This window comes from Camarhynchus parvulus, chromosome 11 (assembly GCF_901933205.1).
Source record: "Camarhynchus parvulus chromosome 11, STF_HiC, whole genome shotgun sequence".
NCBI lineage: Eukaryota > Metazoa > Chordata > Aves > Passeriformes > Thraupidae > Camarhynchus > Camarhynchus parvulus.
In genome coordinates, this window is record NC_044581.1 from 8,126,537 (window position 1) to 8,147,602 (window position 21,066).

The 21,066-nt window shown below is 41.2% G+C and overlaps 1 protein-coding gene across 7 annotated transcripts in view; it reads right to left on the bottom strand.

The window, feature by feature from the left end:
- The window catches only part of NUP93 (nucleoporin 93), a 78,365-nt gene that overhangs the window by 42,520 nt on the left and 14,779 nt on the right, over nt 1–21,066 (bottom strand). Inside the window, exon 1 of one of the 7 annotated variants that reach the window (XM_030955842.1) lies at nt 367–499. The exons of the other annotated variants lie outside the window; for them this stretch is intronic. The gene's annotated coding sequence lies outside the window, so the exon portion shown is untranslated. Of the gene's footprint in view, nt 1–366; nt 500–21,066 lie in introns of those variants that run through there. 7 annotated transcript variants of the gene reach the window in all.

Sequence of the window (21,066 nt, forward strand, 5' to 3'; positions counted from 1 at the left end):
GCACAGACCTTCCCATTTCTTTTCTGTGAGCAAAGGACCCTTTCTCCAAAACTACCCACCTGTTCTCTTTCATTACTCACTTACAAATTAAAACAACCTGCAGCAACAGTACAAAGAAAAACCGCCATAAAAGACACCTGAAGGAAAACTCTCTCTTATCAAAGCAAGCTTTTTACCCTCATTTTATATATTTTAAAAGACAGACATTCCTACCTGTAGATCTCAGTACTGAGGAGTTACAAACCTGTTAATGCTGGCTGTTAACTGCCACACTTCAGCTGCCTGGTAGATACAGCTGTGTAAGCCTAAATATCTGTATTAATGTTCAAGTATTCTCATCTTAAAAAATATATATATAAATCAAACCTGCAAGTCCTGAAATGGCTGAGACAGTCAAGAGTCCAGCAAGACAATAAGAAAGCAGCTGCTTTCCACGGCTGAACACCACTGCCTGTAAAGCACCTATATATTTTTTTCCAGTGGTGCTTTATTCAAATTCTAGGAAAAGCAGCAGTCTGAAACCAGTAACTGATGGGAGTAACAGTTTATAGGTTACAGAAGGATATTTTATTGTTAACGGACTGTACCATGTAGGAATTAGGAGGGGGTGAGGCGGCAGGCAGGCAAGAGGAGAGAGATGCTACTATTTTTTTTTCCCTGAGCCGCTGCAATTACCCTGATGTGAATTTTTGATGACTTCCGACATATTGCATGGTTAATAATCGTTTCAGCTGTCATGTTTGGTTAATGTGGAAAATGCATTTGCTGCATTGTGATGCAGCACTCCAGCCACAGATTGTAACACCAGTTGTGAAGCTATTCCCTTAACTGAGCTGCATGAATTTGCACATACCATGAGGCTGAAATAAATGGTAGTTTGATTTTTATACAGCAACTGAAAGCTTCTGCCATTTTAGACCTGCAGAGCTGTTGGTACAACTTGTACAGGCAGATAATTTTACTGCATATTAATTGCTGTCGATGCTCTTTAAAGGCGAGCTTTGATTCTCCATTGTTTTGCTGCGTTTGGTTATTTAGTAGTTAAAAGACTGAGATACTATTTATGTTAAACATCGCACATTTTTGTAGCTTTACACAGGTTATTTAATTGTAAGCATATATACATCAATGAAACTGTCAGCACTACAGAAATGCAGCCTTGTTATTCATAAAGGCTCAACCTACTTCTTCCTCCATATGATATTTAAGAGTGTGTGTATATATAACCTTGTCTTACAAATGATTGCACATGAGGTGGGAAAATAAAATGACTGCACGTAAGGGGTGAAAATATGCTGCTTACAATCAAATAAAGAGAATTTTATTTGCAAAGTACCACTTCCTCACCTACACTTTAAACATCAAACGGAAAAGTATAAGGTTACATAAATACTCGCGTGTGCCTTTCACTGTCACCAGGAGAAAAACAATGCTGCAAGCAATCATGCAATTACAAGAGGAGATGTAAAACAGCAGAGATGAAACCATGCTAAGAGCCAGTCACCCGATGATTAAAGTCAGGCCAGTGTATTCCAGCAGTCAGGTGATGGTGCCATCATTACAGTGCAGAAAGCCACGGAAAAATCGAGAAACAGACCACCCCCATCTTCAAGGAAAAAAATTAGAAGCACCAAAGGAATAAAGAATGCACTTGCTAATATGCCAAACGTACAACCATGAAAAAGCATTTCACAGAATGTGCGTGCAACACTACTGAGAAGTTACTGTCACGGGTCCCAAGTGCACATTTAACCCATGGTGCCAACCCAGCTCCAGTCTGCAAACTGCTGGTGACACTCCTAAATTCAAAGTTAATTCTTTTTAAATTCCAGAACAACAGCCCTGCTGCCACATCACTTCATTTCACAGTTCAGTAATTCTGCTCACAAATGCACATCTTCAATTTGCAAACACACACATGCAAAAAAAATCCAGACTTGAGATGTCTGCGTTTAACAAAGAACAAAAAGCTATCAGGAGAAGGTTTTACTGTGCATGAACACTGACATACCTACAAAATCACCACCAATTTGTTCTTTCCACTTCTGTTTAAATTAAAACACTTCAATGTCTATGTTAGACATGAAATATCAGAAAATATGGTGCACGACATTTTATATGGAAAAAACAGGAGTCTCTGAATTAACATTGTAGTCTCTGGTTTGGGAGCAATTCCCATTAACAGGGTTATGTCTGCAGAAGGTGCTCTGTGGCTCAGGCTCACCTACCCCAAAGGCATCGATGCACCTTGCACAATTCAGAGTTTTGCAGGTGGCAGAGTGATCTCTTACAGTGTGTTTTGGCTTTGAAATCAACAAACTTTATCTTAAAGGTGATTTTCCTCAAGTGACTGCAAGGAGCAATCCCTCTCTGCTTGTGACCAAATCAACACTGAATATCTGAATGCTCCCACCAGGCATGTCATGAGTGGAGGAGACAGGTCTGAATCCAACATTCTTAGAGGAAAACTGCAGTCAGTTGCATTGAAGGGAAAATTATTGATCACAACCAGCTACACCCCATAGTGCAGGCAAAGTCCCTCTTGGGAGAGGAAGGTTAATACATTTGCAGGGATAATTTAACTCTGGCATTCCTCCTGCATTTCTGAGCATCCATGTCTGGCACCATCACTGCTGCTGGGCTTGCTTCAGTAACTTGCCACTCACCTCACACACACTGCTCTGGTTTTGATGGCTTCTCCCCCTACCTACCTCTAGTCTGCATAACCCACTAGTGGTGCAGAGAGAGAAGCACCAAGGATACACAGAGCTTTTGCTTCCTAGCCAAACTCTGAAACAGGTAAAGGTACCTGGAGGGACAGTTGACTCTTTAGGACAGACAGCAGCCTCCCAGGGATTTCAGCAGCACAATCATCCATCTGGAGCTGCTAGCCACAACTTTAAAGATGCTGCTTTTCTCAAGAGACATTCTCTGTTATTTTCTGGCGATATAATGCTACTGCAGAACCTCCTTGCAACTGCAGCTCTATGCTTTACAGTCAGCACAATTATGTATCTGTACTTTGTTTTACATATTGCATTAGCAGGGAAAGCCTTCCCTGTGTAGCTCAGCACAGCACTGTCTCCCATTACCTATGGATTTCTTAAAGCAACAGCTTTGAAGGATATTAACAGAAACTGCCCACCCCAAATGGCTGTTAGTGTAAACAACTGTGAGTGCTAACCCAGCTAAGATGTCGGAGCTGCTATCTGTTTCACTGGCAATCAATTTAGTGGAGCGTTCAGTCAGCTCACGCATCAATCACTTCTGCACTCTGATGTGACTGTGGGAGGAGAAGGAAAACTACTGTTCAGGGCTCCTGGGCCCCAGCTAAGGAAAACTGCAAAAGTCTTCCTTCTGAGTAGAAAGCATCATCTCTCTAAGAGAATGACAATGCAGAGAGAACACAGAAGCCGTTGGAGTAAGAATATCCGTCTCTGGGTCGCGATCATTCCCTCACTCTATCTCTGGGTGTTCACAATGACCTCCTGCCTTGTTAGGTAAAGCTTCATCTCCGGAGTGAAGGAGATTCCTTCATCACAACTACAAAAAAAAAAATCAAAAGATGCAATCACCCTTACCTTAAATAAAAACAAAAGCACCAACAAACCATAAAACATGGCAGCCTGCAATCAATGATATCATCTCCTTTTCTTTCAGTCTTGCACTGAACAGGGTTAAGGTGGAGAATAGGACCAGCATCCCTGGATCTGCTCCTGTATTAGCAATGTTTTGAAGCTCTACAGTTTCAATGTCTGCCATTGCTGGTGAGCATTAGCCAGCAAAATTGAGAAACATTGCTGGCAGCGAGTTGTAACAGTGATAGGTAGCTCCTTCCCAAAATTTCTTCTCTGCTTAATCCAGCAGTGTAGCAGCAGCAGCAAATACTGCACTGTCATACTGGCTCTGGAGAAAGCCTTAAAGCATTAGCTGGTCCTCTCTGCAAGGCCAGCAGGGTGATTATCCAGCATTAATGACAGGCGAGGTCTCTTCCTCTGTCTTCAGCTCTGCACATTCATCCTACCCCTTCAGAGGGATGCAGAAAAAGCAGCCAGAGTGTTCAGGAGTCCAATCCAATCCAAGCTGGTTGTGGTGAAGAGAAGAGGAAAAAAACCCAGGCTAACATTTCAACATCAATACAGTTATGCTCACACACTGCAGAGCAAAAATCAGGTTGAGTGTGTTACAATGCTACTGGCCTGCCTAGCAGGGAATTTGGGCTTTGTTGCAACGGGCTAACTTACAGGGACTAAGACAAATGAGCCATCCAGAGTCAAAACAAAAACTAGAACAGGTAAGTGATGAGCTCCGGTAACATCCAGTATCATCATCACAGGAGCCAGTCTCCTTCAGGGGAAAAAGCACCAATGCACTCACTGGGAGTTGCTGGCTTGTTACAGAGCTCAAAGGACACCTGAGTTTCAACACAGCTTTAGAACTAAATTTCTACCAAACAAGAGGCAGGATGTAAAGGCAGAGAGCAGGAAACACCCCTGAGAGAACCGATTGAGAACCAGTGCTTTGTGTGACCAGGCAGATACAGGGGGAAGTGAAACAAATCCTGTAAAATTAGAAGAATGCTGGTCCCGAGCAGGGGAGAGCTGGGGGGAGTCCAGCCAAGCAGAGAGGATTAGCACCAACACTGGCAGTGCTGTTACTGCCATCCACACCCCAATTAGTGGTATCATTTGTCCGGATGAATGGGGAACCTGCACTCAATTCGGCAATTTGACAGGGCGTCACTGAACTACCTCACGTCCATATTTATCCAAGAAGCAAGTGCAGGAACCAGTTTTAATTAGAGCCTATTTGACAAAGAACCGAGGGTATTACCCATGCTCTCACCATCAAGTGATAATTGAGATGTAATCGTTTAAACAAAGAGCAACAAGTGTCCATTTACCCAAAGCCATTGTTAAATATCCACTAGGAGATTATTTTCAAAATTATAATGTGCCATGAATATGCAAACCACTTTCCATCTTTAGCATTGAAAGGAATAATCACCTTTAAAAAAAACTCACACCACCAAAAACCACAACTGAAAGCCAAACAGCTATTTTGCAGCAGAATTTGAGGAGTGCTTTAAACATGCCAATGCTAATTTAAAAGGAGGGGGGAGAGAAGTGATGGCTCGGCTTCGGGGCCGTTAAACTCTGTCTGGAAAGCCCTCTTTTGTACAGCATTAGCCTGCTGTAAGTCTGTAATTATGAGGAGAATGTGTTAATTTTTAATTCAGATTGCTAACCCCTTTTTTATGTACAAACCCTGCATGTCAATCCCTCTTGCAGATGACTGTAAGCACCGACATGACCAAATTTAGCCCTCGGTGGTAAAAGCACACTCTCCCTGGGAGGTTTGGCACCGTGCTTTGGAAAGCAGCTCAACCTCGTAGTGAAATAGCTCTTTTATAAAACTGTCACCCCAGCATCGTGGCAAGCAAATCCTCTCGACCCACAGCCCATTAAACCAGAACCACATGGCCACTGATATTCACACCTTCATTTCAGCATTCTTCTGTCTGGCTACTGAAATTCTAACACAGCTTCACAGGAAGCTGAATTCCCACGTCCCTCACATTCCCAAACACAGGGAAGCACAGGATGAGGAAGTTAACCTAACACTGCCTAGAGGCCCACACCAAGTTAATAGCTGTCAAACACTAAGCCCATCTTTCATCTCTTCTGACTCCTACTGATACCAGCAATCCACGGAGGAACCTGACTTAAGAGCATGCTTTGACACAGTCCAGCAATGAATTATTAACTCCAGCAGAAGCTGAAAGCGTCAGCTAGGAGCAAACATGAGCTTTCTGTGATGATTAACCAGAATGCAATTATCAATGCTCCTGCTTCTCACAAAATGTCTCCAAATTCCCCATCACATCAAGTCCAAAAGGCACCACACAGAAATGCACATCCACATGCATGAAAGCGGAAACGATTCTGTGCTTTTGCCTTTGTTTTTTCAGGGTTATAGTACCAGCTGTGAGTGCTCTAAGAGACAGCAATTATACATGGACTTGCAACACTAACAGAGGAGTCATATATGCAGAACCAAGACCATATTTTTAATTTCCGCAGCAATTCAATCCATCTTGGACTGGATAAAACACAGTCACGCAGAAACTTGCCTGCAGATTCAGAACCATCTTGGCCATGTTACATCACATAGCACAGGCTGTTTGCAGCTCAGGGCCTGACTGGGCACACAGAAGCAGCTGTGGCTCCCAGCCTGCTCACCAGTAGTAGACAGATGAAGATAGATGCATTCACCCCTTATGATGATGAGTGCTACACAAAAGGGCAGCCCAGCCTCCTTCTGAAACACATGGGCCCACCCTGCCAGCTGGGTGTAAGATATGGGGCTCCAGCAGCATTCCCACATTCAGGAAGAACAACTCGCTCAATTCTCTGCCAAAGGAATCCAGACAGCTCTCCATATTAAACCACAAGGTGCCAAGAGGCAACAAACACTAGTGATGGACCTAAAAAGACTTGCTGAATCCCAAAACGCAAAGGATGTTTGCTTGGAATGGGGATGCCATGCCATTCTGAAATTAGCAGTGAAAAGCCAGGATGAAGACAATATATTAGGTTTTTCTTAGATAAGAAACTAAATTTGTGCTTTTCCTTTAATTACAGCTACCAGCTCTGAAGAAAGTGGCACTAGAACTGCTGTCCAGCATGGAAAATGAACACCCACAAGCACACAGGTTAAAGTGAACAACAGCAGTTGTATGGCTGCTTTGTAAAACCATCCTTGCATTTCTCATTGTGAAAGTACGACTGAAATCAGTACTGGCATCTCAGCAGGCTTAATTAGAAGTCAGGTCTACTCTATTCAGGTCTTTATAGTGTGCTCATTACATTAATATCCAAGGGCCTTCCAGTCCTGCATTAAGTGACATGAGTAACATCTGTCAGTGTTGCTTGTTCTCTTCTCCATTTCCTGGAGGAGTGGAAACACAGTGTTCAAGCAGATCACAGAATACCCAGAGACTGGGAAGGGAGATTCCTTCAGCCCTGGCTCACACACAGCATGGCCATGTCTGCTTGGTTAATGATTTTATATCATAGTCATCAGCAGAATGATTAAGCAGTTATACATATTAAAACCATCAGGTCTCCTCCCAGCAGCGTTTCCAAGCAGGATTGACATGATTGGAAGACAAACAAAAATCTGTCCTTTGTGGACCAAATTAAGTCATTTGGAGTTTCATCATTTCATTTCTCTGCCTGAATCTCCTTGCCTTGTCGTCTTACATTAGATAATGCTAAGGATACAACTTCCAGCAGAGGAACTAAAAGCATCCATCTGTTGAATTTGACTAAAAGGCACAACAAAGGTATGAACAGCTTATCCTACCCTTAAATCCCTTACAAAACACAGATCTTAAAAGCTAAAGGTTTCACCTGGCTATCAAACTAGAAGACTGAAGTCAGTAATTATTACTTTTGTACTCACATGCCTTTCACAATGACTATCCATCCATATATCTCTATCCTTCTGATGCTGAAAAGTACTTATGCCACCATTTCTTCCAAGTTATAACCCAGTAATTCTTTGCAAAGACATTGTGAGGACACTGAGATAGCCAGAGAATGGGAAGAGCTAGAAGGAAAAGAACTGGGAGGGACAGAATCTTAGACTCAAGATGAAGGATTGGCAATGCTATATGTCATAAGGTCAGCTAGCTGGAGTTGGGCAGATGCTTCTAGTAAAAGCAAATGCCTAGAGAAAGGTCAAACTCAAGAATATAAACTTGGTAGAGATTGGGAAACAATGGGCTGCAGGGAATGAGACTCACCACCGCCTTCTCCTCATTTGTCCATGCAAACCTTCAAAAGTGAAGGTAACAGAAGCCCACTGGAACTGAGTCACCAGCTGTTAGATCAGAAGAAAAGCAAGGACTCATTCCAGGCGAGTGAGGGGAATGCACAGAACTTTCATTTAATGCAATGTGCATAGCCATACAAAATGGGGATTAGTCTTTCACAAAAAAAGAACAACCTTTTCAAGAGTATAGATAAAGAGACTCTCAGGAAGGGACAGAGGCTGACTCAGAAAACTATTAAAAGGACAAAGTGACTTTCAAATAGAGGTCACCAGTTCAAACATGAACTAGATCAGTAGTGGCCAAGAATAAAGTGTCTAAAGACTGATTAGCGGTGTAAACAAAAATGTCTTGTTAATCTTCCTTGAGCTCCTGCTACACAGGAGCCCATACTGCAAGAACCATGCAGAAAGCAATGCAGAATTTACTTTCTGTCCAGCCCCAGAGGAACAGCCAGAGCTTAGGTGGGTACCCAGAAACTAAGTGCCTGCCCCTAGTCAACACAGAAGTGAGACAGGCACTGCTGCATCTGCTTAAAATGGCTAAGTTATTCATTCTGGTTATGATACCCTACCACAGTATGCTTACATGTTTGTTGGTGGATACACATTATCAGATATTGCACTGAACAACACCCACATAGCATCTATAGACAAGCATTAAGATCACATTGCAAGTTTCCGGTACTGTTTCGTCAGAGAACTTTCCTGTGAAAATACTTTGCTGATTCACTCATGTCATACAACTTATATATTCATGAAAAACAGACCACCAAATGCCATTTATCCTTTCCCCCAACACAGCTCAGAAGAGGCTCCAGCTATCCCTAGAGATCTTGCAGCACTGCAGACTCAGATGTATATTATGAGAAGCTTTAGCGCAGAACATCCTTCCAGAGGACACCCAAAGAGGGCAGACAGGATTCCAAAACATACATTTCAGTAATGAAAAGCAGTAAACACACAATGTTTACCACTCAGGAGGTACATCCAGCAATGCAGCTGCTTTAACTTTGGCCATCAAGAACAACTTGGGTGCCTCCCATTTACCTTGACAGGGAATCACAGCTCTGACACCACACCATGCTGTGAAACACAGACATCCAGTGAGGCATCATCCTCCTCACTACTACTGGGCACTGCAACTGAGGCGGCGGGGGGGGGCTGTGTCAAACCACTGCATTTACAGGCGGGGTTGTGTCAAATCATTCTTCTCCTACTATTAGGCAAACACTTTCTTATGGAACTGCAGTTTAAGTAGCACAGTCATCATTACATACATCAATGCATACTTTATATAAAAATATCTGTTGCTACTCAATTATGATATAGCATATTATTCATGTACTATTACTGAACTAGGGTCCTGCAAATAACATTAACTCCTATTTAATACCTGTGTCTATTTATTGGAAGCAAGAACATGCTGGAGGCAAAGATATAGAACACTTGATTTCCTTTTTAAAGAAAACTTTTATTAATGTTTATTCCAAACAAGATCCTCCAGCTGCTGAAGTTTAATACCACCCAAAATGCATTTTCCCTAGGGTCCTCCATTATCAGCAAGGGCCTTTCTTGTAAGATGAATCTTTCAAGAGATTTTCTTTGCTATCCAATTTGGGAGACTTAGGCATTCAGCATTCAAGGAATGCAAGGAAATCCTGCCCCTTCCAGGCCTTCTGGGGCACCTATTAATTTAACCTCCTGTAGAGAGGGAATTTATCATCTCTTCCTATTGCTAGTATCTAAAAAAGTAGAACAGAACAACTGAAATTGGCATTGCAATATTTAAAGTCTATAGATAGTTGTTGCCATAGCGTTAATTAAATTGCTATATGGTAATGTCCTTTCTTTTCTACCTTTTAAAGCTGAACTCTGAATAAGTCAGGTAAGCTGGGACCATGCCATGTGAGAGGCCATGGAAAGTGAGTACAAATGATTAGACATTATATTGTACTCCACACAAAGATGAGCTGAAAATCTGAAGTGGCTTGTTATGTTCTCTCTTTCCCACTTGGTATGAAAGAGAAGAGACTAATTTCCAAACTGCTTCATCATCTGTCACCCAAACTCAAAATTTTGAAAAAAATCACCATAAAATTTCACAGACTGACCACAGTAATTGAATGGATATGAACTGCATAGGGCAAAAAAAAACTTGAAAGTTTTTTCCACCATCTTTGTATGTTTTGGAAAGATGGTGAAAATAGCGATGGCCACTTCTGCACAGAAGTATCAGATCTGGCAGACCACTGATACAGGGGGATGGAGAAAGTCAGATCACTGGAGAAACAAACAATAATCCCAGAATATGCCATTGCAGATAAAAAGTCAGTTTTAACACAAATACCAGCACAAGCTTCAGCTTGATAATTATACCACTCGGACTGGTATTTGCTCAGAGATGGAGCAATTTCAACAACTTCCCAGTGAGAGAAAAACTTTTTTTTTTTTTGGCAAAGGTATCATAATAATTTCTTTTAAAGTAGTGGACTCTTAACAGGAAAAACCTTACCTTACAAAACTTTATTATTTAATGGACAGCTGAAATGACAGGAAAAGGACTGTATCAAACCCTGACTATAAGTCTAAGTGAGAGAGATCAAATAACATTCAATACAGTAGCTAGAGGGCAAACTCTTGGCTCCTCACCTTTTGTCAAGTATTTCCTCTCATACTTAGAAGTGCAGAAAGTTGTTCTGGTCTCCCTTAATTTCCAGTACTTCTAGGCACAGTGAAGTATTTACTATTTGTGTAATTACTGGTTTTCAGCGGGCCACAACAAACAGCAAAATTACCTGACAGAACCAGATAGCTGAAAATGTCATTTTCCACCAAAAGTGTGGCCATTCCAGCACCCAAGCCCATAGATATATATAAACCAAAACAAGCTTGATCTTTTCTGGTTTGTGAAGGTTTGTGTTTTATAAAAGGGAGACATGGCTCCTGAAGGATCCCTGGTTACCTGTGCCACAACAATTAAAGGGAAAGGCTTGGGTAAAGAAAGGCTTCTATCTCACCACAGTGGCAAGTGATTCACAGAAATTAAAGGTTCCATGCCATCTACCTTATCAATACATGAAAGTCACCCCAATTATCAGGACAGCTGCTTTCTACAGGATTATTCATGTGCAACAGCAATAGCATCAGGCCTTCCACACCCATCTGTCCAAAATAAGTGGTCTTTTCTAGAAGCTAGACAACTTGGCCATCAGCAGCATGAGCCTAAGACTCGAGCAGAAGGGACTAAGAGGAACATGGACCATTACACCACACTGGGAAGCATCCCAGGAACTGAGCAGAGATTACTGATGGTGCTGCAGGGAGGAGAGAGGGCATGGCCCTCCTCACATCTGGAGAAGCATTACACAGTGACCACAACAGGCACATTTTTATGACTAGTGCTACTAACATGCAACACACTTATGAAGCTATACAAATAAACTTTCCCCTAGAAAAAACAATAACTAGTTTAAAAATGAATAAATGAGAGCATTCCTTAATGTCTGTTAGCAGCTCAGCACATGCTGAGCATGTCAAAGATCAAAGGTGAAAAATACCAAGAGGCACAAACCTCAGAACATTAGGATTTCTGTCAGCCTCCCTGTCTTCTTTTCAGTGTCTCCTGCTTCAGAGGTTCAATTCAGTATGCGAAGTTGAACAAAAACAAAACAAGGAAACTCGCATCTTTTTTTTTTAATCCAAACCACATTAGTACTTTTAGATAGACAAATTATATTATAAATGTAGAACTTCAATATTCTGGCACCAAGCCACATTTTAATGGACATTCAAACAGTAACTAAGGAAATGGTTGTGCATTAAGCCTATCAATAAGTCAACAATCAATACTTCAGTACTGCAGTAAAAATACAATGCACCCTTTATAACTGCCACTGGCCTCATCCTTCTTTGTCAAGCTCAGCTCCCAATAAAAAAATAAGAGAGTCCTGAAGCAAGAAATTAAGCATTTATCTTAAAGTCTAGACCTAACTGGTCCTCTGAACTGTACAGATTTTTGTTTTTTAAAACTATGTTCTGACAGGGCAGAAGAGTCAGGAATAAAAAGGACAGAAGCCAAAGCCCCACACAACTGCAAATTAGAAGCTGGTTCCAACTTATCTCCAAAAAGCATCTCAATCAAAAGAAAACAAAAAAAAATCCCACCAAAGCATACTAACATTTGTGTTTTAATCCAAGTCATAGATTTTAATTGCCTGCACAACATCAGTCCTGCATAATCCCTTGACATATCCATCCTATCAGTTTGATCAAATGAAGCCAAAGGCAGCCTCTGCAGAGCATGAGTTTTGGACACCCTCTGGAAAGTGTGGCCATGAGGCCATATTGCTCTGCAATAGAACAAATGCTTTAAAATTTTAGTTCGCTCTGGCTTCCCAGTCAGCACCATGGCCATAATGCTGAGCCACCACTATATTTCTTGAGAGTGGAAAAAAACCACAGTTTTTGGATGCTTGGAGCAGCTGTGTATGTCTGCAGAAAGGTTCAGGGTATGCTTACAGGAAGAAATGGTGGCAGACATTGATCCAATCCTGTGAAATGAGAATGTAAAAACAGGAGGACAAAAACAATCCAATTGATCATTTTTATCTCCACTGCCTAGTAAGCTCAGTACTGAAATGGAACTTCATCATGGAATGGCTAAGCCAGCTTAATAGTTTGTGTAAACAAGCCAATTGAATTCTCCATTTTCTTCTCCGAGTCCACAAATACACAGAGGGAAACAGAGAATTATTGTTTCAGAAATCCCTCCACACATCCCTTACATTTATTTGCTAAAACCATCTTGCATCCCTGGGGTTTCAGCTATAAACAAGCACAGAGCACGGCTGGGAATTTGGAAAGGCTTTTTGCTGATATTTTGAAGTCAGGACATGTGCACCTTGAGGTTGAGCTCTGCAGAAGCAGCCATGGCTGCAAGGCTGGCAGGCAAGGGGCAGGAATACCCAAGTGCTCACAGACCATGGAGCAGCTGCCAGCGCACAACCCAAGCTCAGGAGCAGGGCGTGTGCCCAGCAATAGCCTAGGCCACACCTCTGACTAGCAGGTTCTGCTACTTCAGCTCACTCTCTCTAAATCAAGCACATCCTAAATACTCCATCTCAGGTGAGAGTCACCACACTACTAAATACTGCTGCATAAAATGATTCTATTGGGTAGCAGGCAGTAGCTGTATTGACCAAAGTTTTAGCCTACAACTCTAAACTGCCAGCTCAAAGGGCTTTTGCATGGCCACAATCCCAGCTGACGGCAGCAACTAAAAGCAATCTTTGCAAATTACAGCTTAGAGAAGTTGAAGATCTCCAGACCAGAGTAGTGACAGCCACTGCTGCTGTTTTAATGACAAAAGGGTGTTTTCAGCAGAGCTGCCAGTGGACAGGTGTTTGTAGCACAGCTTCAGTTTCTTGTGGGCAGAGGAGCTCTGCTGACAGTCTGTACCACAGGGGCAGCCAAACTAGAAAGTTACTGATGGAAACAGCCTTATTTTTTCACAGGGTCTGGTGGTATCTGAGGGAGTGTAAGTTGGAGGCCAGTTAAATGTTGCCCAATATTGATCAGGATTGTGAACAATAAAGAAGTCTGAGAAAACAGCAAAAACGAAAACATCCACATAAGCTTCCACTACAGAATCTCACAATCTTGTGAGAGCCAGTGGTAAATGCAACTTTTAATTCTCAGCTGAAGAAACTGATGCATAGGAAGGCATTTCTTGGATTCAAAGTCAAGCATAAAAATCATTACAAAAATTGGATCAAAATCCAGCTTTCCCAATTTCCTGCAACGAAAAGCAGCTGCCACAGAAGGCCGTTTTCTAAGCAAATATATGCATCAGGGGGTGCCAGTCAGGCAAGGATCCAAAAATTCAAGGGTCAGGTGCTATTCAATATTTGAATCAGTACAATAAAACACTGCATAAATATTTAAACTGGCACTCTTGCTCCAAAATACTCTTGGAACATATTTCAGCCACTTGCTTTCAAAGTTTATAACTGACATTCTCTTCTTTCTTCTGTCCTGTGGAACCTCTGAAAAAAAACCCCATTCCCTGTTCATCCACAACACATCTGACAGTGGCTTGCTGGTTTGATTTGTATGTGCTCCTTTCAGTCAGCAAGTACAAATAGATAAATCTCAAGTGCTGAAATCCTACATCATCGGCTCTTTATGAGCTCTTGTTCTAAATCCACCCCCAGTTTCCCTGAAAAACCCAAATGAAAAACCAAAACCTGAAACTCCTGAAAAGTCTCCATTTTTATATCTCATTTATAACCTCTGTCTTCAAAAGCTAATTGCTCAGTTGTTTCCACAGTGTGCTATAAAACAATGTAAGATGCAATTTGTCATTAGACACAAACTATGGAGGATACATTTGCTTAGATCTCTACAGAGATCAAGAAGTCAAAGGCCAAGGACAAAGGCCTTCTGATATTCCACATGCAATTTAACCTCCCAATTGTTTTAGCCAGTCATGAATAAAAGTTATGATATTGTAGGGCAACATTTCCCCGCTATCAGTCACAATCTGTGCTGCCCAGCCCAGCCCCTACTTTTAAACTGTGTGACATTCAATGAGCTGAAGTTGCTGTAACTGGAAGTAGAAGCCCAGCACGTGTGCACTGCCAGTAACCCACCAGGCTGCACCCTGTAACAATTCAATACACTGAACTGCAGCTCTGCTGGAGATTCCCATCCTGACACCACTACAGTTACACTCAATATTGATTTGCATGAACCTGCTCCTATCTCAGCCTTCATTTCCCTGGGCTTCTATGTCCTAGGCCTGCCAATGTACCTAAGCTTTGAAATAGCTAAATTTTCTCTTGAAAATAAAGTTTAAAAGTCTTTTAAAAGATGTTTCAGTGACACATCCTAAGAATCAGGGTAAGTTTTTTTTGTAATAAACACATGAACTACTGGCCAGAAATTTGACATTGCATCTGCAGAGTTTTACTTCTACTGCTGGTAGCAACAGCTTGTTCAGCAGATGCTTCTAGTAGCATCTAGGCGAGTTGTTCAGAGATTAATAGGAAAAACAAACAAATAAAAATCCAGGCCCAAACCATACTCAAAAACCAAGGGACAAAAGACAGCTCTTTCAGTTTTGTAGGGCAATCAGAAGTAACAATTAACTAAAGCTTTGGTATTAATGCAAAAGGAAGCTCTGATGATCCCACACATAAGATTACTCTGATGGAATGTACCACAGAGTATCAAAACACTCTGAATTCATACAAACACTCCAAAACATAGTGCTATACTTAAATTATTTATACATATGATGGCTCTGGAAGAGTCCAAAGGAATTAGCTGTGAGACTGTCAGTCTGAATAAGCAAGATTTGGTTGTGAAACTGTGCCTATCAATAAACTAACTCACTGCACTGATTTCACAAACAGTATTAGAAGGGTCAGTACTTCAGCCCTTGAGATCTGGCACTTGGCAGGGCCAGCAGCCTTACAAAAGCAGCATTGCTGTGTGACCATGTGGAGGTCTCTCTGTCTGAGGAAGAGGTTGCCACCTATGGTGCTGATATGGTGTCACTCCTGATTTGCTCTGGAAGCTGCAAGTTCATTTTTAAAAAATAATTAGTCAATATGACACAGAAAGACAAATGATCCAGTGCTATAACTGTAGCAAAGGGTTGTTTCAAGATGTAAAAACTGGAGTAAAATAAATCAATAAGCTCAGGAGTTGTTACAACTCTGAGGTCCTGCCTACCTACTCTCTGTGCACTAATTCACATATTTAACAGAACTCCTTAGGTTCTCAATCAGGTGCATTGACTACCCATCCAGCTTACAAAAACAAATTGCAACACTCTGAAAAATTAACTGTGAAAGACACAAAAAGACCTTTTCTTTAGTTGCACATGGGAGATACTCTGTTTCACTGCATGTGTTTTCCATAAAGCACAGAGGAGGTAGAAGATACTGGTCATGATAGTTTTCAATTTATCACTCTGGAACTTCAGTTAGGAAGAAGATGAGATCAGCAAGCCATTGCCTTTGACACTAGAAAGAGCCTCACTAATGGGAAGGCACAGCCTGCAGCAGCATGGACAACGAGATTCTAACTCTTACACCAGGTACAGTGCAAGCCCAGCAAAAGCCATTTGCATTTTAAATAGTGGCTGTCCTTCTCCTCCTTCAGCATCTGACCTTCCAGTTTCAAAGTTTCCATGTTTTGTCTGGATGACCATAACCATCCAGAACGCTTGCCACAAGACAAACACTGGTTTGCAAATGCCCAGTAAAAGGTGTGTTCCTTCCTGTGGATGGCACCAATCAGGGGTGCTGAAGGCAAAAGGATCCACCTCAGAGATCTGCATAAAATCAAATGATTTTATGATCAAATGAAACTCCTTCAAGAGGAACCTTCTCTGGATCCACAGGGGCACTTCCCACATGCAACATGTTCTGCTGAGCTGTCTCTGCAACATGAGTCTTCGAATTGCGCTTCCCACCTTCCTCTCTGAATATGTGGTTTCAAGCAACATTTGTTGCCAGGATGCATTGCTAATACATAATATATTGGCTGGAAATTAAAATTTCATCTCAGAGAGAGAAAATGTTACAGCAGCTTCTTCAGAGGAAATGCATGCCTAAGAGTTTGAGGAAGAAATTTTCTAAGACAAATAGAGCAAACTTACAACCAAGAGAAGACAGATCTAGTGGAGACAAACAACTAAATTCTGCCCTTTAAGACAAACTGCAGATTCAACCCCCTGCAGGAAGGAGATCTGTTCTGCTATTCTGCTACAGAAGAATGTTATTTCTCAAAATTTAGCTTTGGGTATTTATTATAGAAATAACTTCTGACTGATGAAGACTTCCTTCTCTTTTCCTGGTGATGCTTTGCAAAAGCCATTCAGTTCTGGCATTCCTGGGGATACATGGACTCAAATGTAATGTTTCCTCCCCAAATTCAGCACCCCTAAATATTAGCAAGAACTATCCAGCCCTCAAAAACAAGCCCCAGACTCTTTCTCACAGAGGACTGCCCTGCTGACTGGTGGGCCCAGCATACAACAGGAGGCAGGAAGGCCTGGAGATTCCCAGCTGCCTTCTGACAGCTTTCAAGAGACACAGTGTGACACCCCTTACATCCTGGAAAGATTTCCCTGAGAGAAAATGTCAAAGCAAGGCAAAAGCAAATAAAGTAAATCAGAGGAAATAAGGAGAAAGGAGGAGAAAGCCAACAATTCTGCTGTAGTGACTAACAGGGATATAACTGAGTGACAAGTTACCATCAATTCTCAGCCAAAGATTTCACACTACTAGTTGATGGGAATAATTTTCAGCTCAGCTTCCCCCTGCTCCAGCAACAAGCCAGAGGAGGTGTCCACCTTGAGTGCTTATTTTCATAATTCATAAAAAAAAAAATCCAAAAAACAAACCCAAAAACTTTTCTCAGACAAGGAAAACAAAAAAACAAGAGGACATTAGAAAAGGTAGAGAATAAGGCATCTAAGAGTATGATACCACAGACAAACAACACAACATTTAGCATAACTTTAGCTAATTATGCACAGCAATGTCATATACTTTACCTTACCAGGAAATATGAAGCCAAAACATTAACCTCAAGTAAAACAGCAAAACAAAAATAAGAGAAGTGATATTGATTCACTGTATCTGTTGAGTAACCAACCTTCTTACCATTAGCAATGAGCTGCAAATTTTCTGGATAAGCCATTTTTAACCTTGGAAAAATTAAATCAAGATAGAGGGGGGACTAAAAGAAATATAGCAGGGTTAAATCTGTGAGAAACAAATGAAAAACCAGAGTACAGAGTTCAAATGTGTAATTCCACAGCAAGATGGATCTCTGCATCCAGCTTCCAGCATTCACTACAGCTTAAAGATGGTCACAGTCTCATTTAGTCAAAACAATGGCGAGTCTTTGACTACTGCTTTAGCACTTATTTCACATTCATTAAAACCTTCAGGATTTTCTATCTACTTAACAGACAGAGTAAAAGGATTTAAATATGTCATTTTCTGCTACAAGCCTTGGGGCAGGAAAGAAATAATGAATGTTTCAGAGTTACTGTATGGTAACCATAGCAGGCAAAATCAATTACTGCTCAGAGGATCTGGAGATAACACACAGGTTTTATCATCTATTTGAAACATGGTTTGTTTTTTTTTTTTTTTTCTTCTGCATTTCCTCCCCCATTCTCTTCAGAAATTTCTTTTCTCATACATTAGAATCTGGCCCAAAGAATGCTACTGACTTGTGTTTAGAGATAAGGATTTGTCATGATACTGTACATTATTCCCACCCATGCACTCCCATTTATCGGAGATTAAAAGCAAATCCCTCACAGATTACTACATCTGCCCTTCACACTGAGTTTGGCTACACCAAGCATCATTATCAGAAAAACCAAACAAACTGGTGTTATCAACCACACTCTGTCAGCTGGACAGACACCCTCAAAAGAGAAACTGCAGGACACACTTAGGGAATTTTCAGAAGCACGTGACATGGTCTGGGAACACTTTTGGGATGAGTAACATTAAAAAAAGGAACCAACTAAGAGCTGGTACTTTAAGTGAAGTGTTCTAGAAAGGGCAGATCTTGAAATCCAGTTGCTACAGGTCTGAACAAAAGGAAACAATGTCTGTGTAAATGATGCCACGCTCAAAACCAATAAAAGGAAATAAATTTTAACATAATCTGTAATTGGATTGTAGGGTTTACTGCCACAGGAAGATGGCAAGGCCAAAGCCATAATGGGATTAAGAAGTGACTCAGTACGTGTATGGATATTGACAGTACCTGGAGCTGAGCTTAACACTGAAATTGTGGAAAGAAATATTATTCCTTGTGCTTCAGGATAACCAGTCTCTGATCACTACGGAACAAGGTAAAGCCTAAAAAAGCAAGTTGATATTCCCATGAATATCTTTGTCAGCGTTTCTCCTCCGAGTTATCTGGCACTGAATGTAAGTTTGTAGAGGCAACCAAACACGTGTCCCAAATGCAATCTAAGAAACCAACTACGACAACTTTACTATCAGCTGATCCCATATCCCTGAATCAGGCCTAGAACAATCAACTGAAAGATTCAAAAAGTTTAATAAAGGTTTAATAAAGCTGCTGAAACTAAAACTAAGCACTGAGGTGTTTACCACTGCCTTTCCTCATTCATCAGCCTTTGAACAGCACTTGTGTGACACTGGGAAACCTCCCTTTGCCCCCTCAAAAACACCACCCCTGACAAAACTTCTCACCCCCTTCCCCCTCCATCCCACAGTAGACACTGAAGAGAACATATAATCCAGAAATTTATGCTCAGAAAGTATAGTCCACAGAGACTTCCACTGCAGTCACACCACCTAGCAACATGGTATTTCATTCCTCTATTAAGTTATTTTAAAACTGAATCTCTTCAACCTTCTCAAGCCATTTTTACCAAGCAACAATCAAGCATGCTGTTCCAATTAATTTAAAAGATGCTCTGTTTGCTGTGGCTCATCATGCTGCATAAGCATTCTGGTACTTCTGTGGACTACCATGCATCTTGTATGCTTACTGAGATACAAATAATGGAATTGTATAGGAAATTTCCAACTCATCTCTCTAAGCTTCTTTCAGTCATTCCCACATGCATGGAAAAGCAATGAGACATGTCACAGTAACTGCTTTTTGTTTGAGCAGTTTAATATTTTAGCTCAAAGTAAACAAATAACTCTTTTGCATCCCAAATAGTGTCAAAGCAGAGACCTGAGTAAAGTGCTGGGAGGAGGTAATACATGAATTCAGAGCAGAAAAGCAAAGAGAATGAACACAACTGGAGTAAGAAAGAAAAAAAAAACGAGTGGAAGAAAGATGAGAAATAAAGGATAGGAAAAAACAGGGGACAGTGAGAACGGAAGTTTTGCCAAAAATCTAAATAAGCTCGACAAATGCATGTATCCTTAGTTCTGCCTCAAAAGGCTGCAACTTTCTTTCAGGAACAGATCTTGGCAGGAATAAGAATTTCATTTTGACCTCAAAAAGAAAAGTTAAAAAACATCCCTGCACACAACCCAAACATTTCTCCCATAAACTGCCAAATTTTCAGGCTGTTGTTTTGTATGGGGAAGCTTAAGTACATCCACAATTTGATGCCCAGTCACTGATAAAGAGTTGTCACACTTTTTAGTCAGTGACTGCTTTAAACCAAAGTTTGATAATGCCTAGGATTAAGATTTTGGATGTGGAGTCAAAGTGACTTATTATGACAGGGGAGAGGAGGGCATGCACAACCTGGGGCCTTTCCCAGACTGCCAAATTTCACAAATGGTTCAGTAATAAACCCCACTGGAATTCATCAGTCCTGTAACACTTTCAAGAGGCCTGAGTAAATGAGGGGAGAGCTTGAGAGGAGGGGAGGGAGTTGAGAGCTGCAGCAGCTGCTGCTTTTCCTAATAAATTTGATGAACTGCCTCACTGGAAACAGAATGTCCAGGGTTTTATGCTGTTTGAGACCACAGGAGTTCACCAAGAGAATCTGGCCTACAATACAGATTTCCCCTGTGGAAGAGTGATTTGCTCACAGCACCATGAGGGATTAGTTGAGAAAAATGGCCAAGACAATGCTCATGTAATAAAGACTAGCAAAAAAACCCCACAGAAACAATAGCTCAGGAGAAAGTTAACAACTTCATCTCTCTTACAGATCAGCTCCAAGCCCCTCTTGTCTCATTTCAGACAAGTTTGCTGAAGATCAAAATTCTTTTTTTTCCTACTGCACTTGGGAAACTTCAGTTTCTTTCTCCTCTTTTTCAGAAGAGTTAAAAAGCCATATTGATTTAAATAGGTAAATGTTAATTTCTCCATCCCACACTTATGGCTTAACTCCATTAACCCACTGCAACACTGGGACTGAAAGCTCCTGCCATGAGTGAGAAGTGCCCTCAACAACCCCTCTGGCTGTGAGTAGGGCTTCCCAAAGCCAAGAGCTTCCATTTCCAATTTCCACAGAGGCACTAGAAGGTCACACCAAGGTCCACTGAGAAAACTGGATTGCTTTAAAAATAAATATGTAAAAAATAATTACCCCTCCCTCCAAATTATGGTATTATACTGCTACTATACAAAATGTTGTTCGTATATTAGAAATCTCAATTATCTTCTTGTTAATTTTTGACTTTTTTTTTCCTTAAATGCAACATAGATGAACCAGGTTCACTTCTGTGTATAATCAGTTCCACTTTG